Raw genomic sequence first — 2505 nt, forward strand, 5'->3', positions numbered from 1 at the left:
GGCACATACCGACCTCTGCCGAAGGTGAATAATACTGTTTCGCACTTTGGAGTGCATGTTTTCTCTGTGTATATGCATGCATGTGTATATGTATGCTTCCTTAGCCACATGCACATGCGACAGATCAGTTTCCAAACCAATCGAGTCACAGATGCATGTGCAACAATCACTTCAGATCGGAAAGCACAGAGCGAATGCACCAAAGCCGCGCTGTAATCGTTATGGACAGAGGTGTAGCTTCACAATATAAGCTGCGAGGTGAGCAGTGAAAAATGACGCAACCTGCCCCCAAAAGTCTGCTAACACACGGGTTTCTTCATGAATTTAGACCAAACAAAGTTGGGGAGTTGGAGCCCTTCTCCCCCCGAGCTGAATAAGAAACTATACCCCTGATTATGAAAGCACATGAGTGTGATATTTAACTCTATTAGTAACAAAAGTAGTAATACTAGTGTTGGAATCAATAGCGGACCTAACTCCTTCTGACAATAACTTAGAAAATGCCACAAACGTAACAGGTTATATATATATATATATATATATATATATATATGTTTATATATGCTGTTTTCAAAGGTAATTGTGTCTATAGCGTGCAACCAGTGGATGCTTCATCGGAGTGTACTAAAAATAGCTCGTTTCAATTTCATCGCAGAACATTATTTGCCCTGAAAACTGCAAAGCTATGCATCGTGGTCTAGGCCTAGGGGCGTAGCAATCTTGCCGCCAGTTGTCAGGAGACGCAGGGCCGATTTGCCGGGCTACCCGCGAAATTTCCTGTGGAATAGCTGGCAAGTGGTTAAAGAGCGGTCTTAGTGAGTGAAAATATCCACTTCAATGTGCCCGGAGAACGTGCCCGTATTGTTCAGAGGTAAGTTTCATGTACTGACTGAGTATTGAGCAGATGCTTGCAAACTGCTCACGGTGTGCACACTGTATAAACAGTTAAGGCATTTGTACAGAAACATGGGGTGTTGGTTTTGAAAAGGAAGCATGCCACCTTCTTGTATTTTCACTTGTTGTTGGATCAGGTGTCGTCAATTTGATTGGCAATTCCGGATGCCTAGAAATCTGTCTGGATAGCTCATTTGAAGTAGCATCTCCTGCGGGAGAAAATCTCGTGCACTCCCTGCCCGTTCACCACTATGGTAGAGAAAAACATCTAATTTTCCCTGCTCCCTCCTACGTGTGGATTTTGTAGTATTGATAACACACAAGTGTTCTCTTAAATATTCACAATTCTTAACATCATCCATATCTGGTATTATGTTTTCATATAACAAGTTGTTGCATCATCTTCAGAAAAGCAGTCGAGCCCAGATGAAGGGGAGAGGACAGGATCAAACTGCCTGAGGACCAAGGAGAGAGGGAACTTTACATAGTATTCGGGGTTATTAGACAGGTTTTTTGCATTCCGGAACATGGTGAAGATAAATAACGAGAGCTCGACATAGAACCGCCCTTCTCTTAGCTGGGCATCGAAAGCCTGTCATGATGTAACTCACAAACCGATGCATGTCACCATCCTTATGGAAAATCGTCTTTATCCCCCGTGTCAATACTCATTCCTTGTGGTACCAGTGCTGCCTCATATGAACCAAACGCATAACTACAAGCAACACGGCAGCGGCTCTCGTCGTCGTGTGGCTAAACCACTGAGCCGAATGGCTCAAGACCTGGCATGCATGACGCTCATTAAAGGGAATGTTACACATTCGTATGGCATTTTGAACTGATGTAGCCATCTTCAATACATTTTGATGCAGTTCACCGATATGCCCTTTTGAAGACCCAAAACGCTTTGGTTCCTGAGTACGAAAGCGAAGTACGAAAAGGCTTATTTACAGCCAACCTCAAAATCGCCTTCTGATTAATTGCGCCATAGGAACGTCATTAGATCCTCGTGATATTACAGGCTGTTTTTTATTTATGGTCAAAACAGCATGGCAGCTGATGCATTCGCAGAGGCGATGACGCTGCACAAGTGGTACAGTCGGCGGAAGATGATTGGCTGCTAGTAAGATTTTACTGTTGAATGCGTGTCGCGAACACAAGCGTGAGCAATTTCGGGTTGTGCGACACTCGTCGTAAACGGGTCATTTTTTCCTCATTTCTAGGCCACAGGTCAATGTTATAAAAAAGAACGCCACTGTATGCATAAAGTACGACACCCAAACAAATGTGCACTCTCCCGAAGTAATAAAAAAGAAAACGCGACGGCAAATCCGTCTTTTTTCTCCTGCTGGCGTTCGTTTTTTCTTGTTCTACTAACGTATCTCTTACAAACAGCTCAGTTGACGCCTTGTGTACCGGAGCACAGAACCTTGCACAGGTTTATGGGTTAGCAAGGCAATATGAAATTAGGGAAACATTACAGTAATATTAGGGATATATTTCACTTAATATTTCACACATATGTTAACACAAATTTAAATCTTGAACAAAAGATTGTGCTTTACAAGAAGAAGCTCTTGAGCCGCATTACTATAAAACCCCGTTGGGACT

This window comes from Pollicipes pollicipes, unplaced genomic scaffold (assembly GCF_011947565.3).
Source record: "Pollicipes pollicipes isolate AB1234 unplaced genomic scaffold, Ppol_2.1 Scaffold_4881;HRSCAF=5763_pilon_pilon_pilon, whole genome shotgun sequence".
NCBI classification, from domain to species: domain Eukaryota; kingdom Metazoa; phylum Arthropoda; class Thecostraca; order Pollicipedomorpha; family Pollicipedidae; genus Pollicipes; species Pollicipes pollicipes.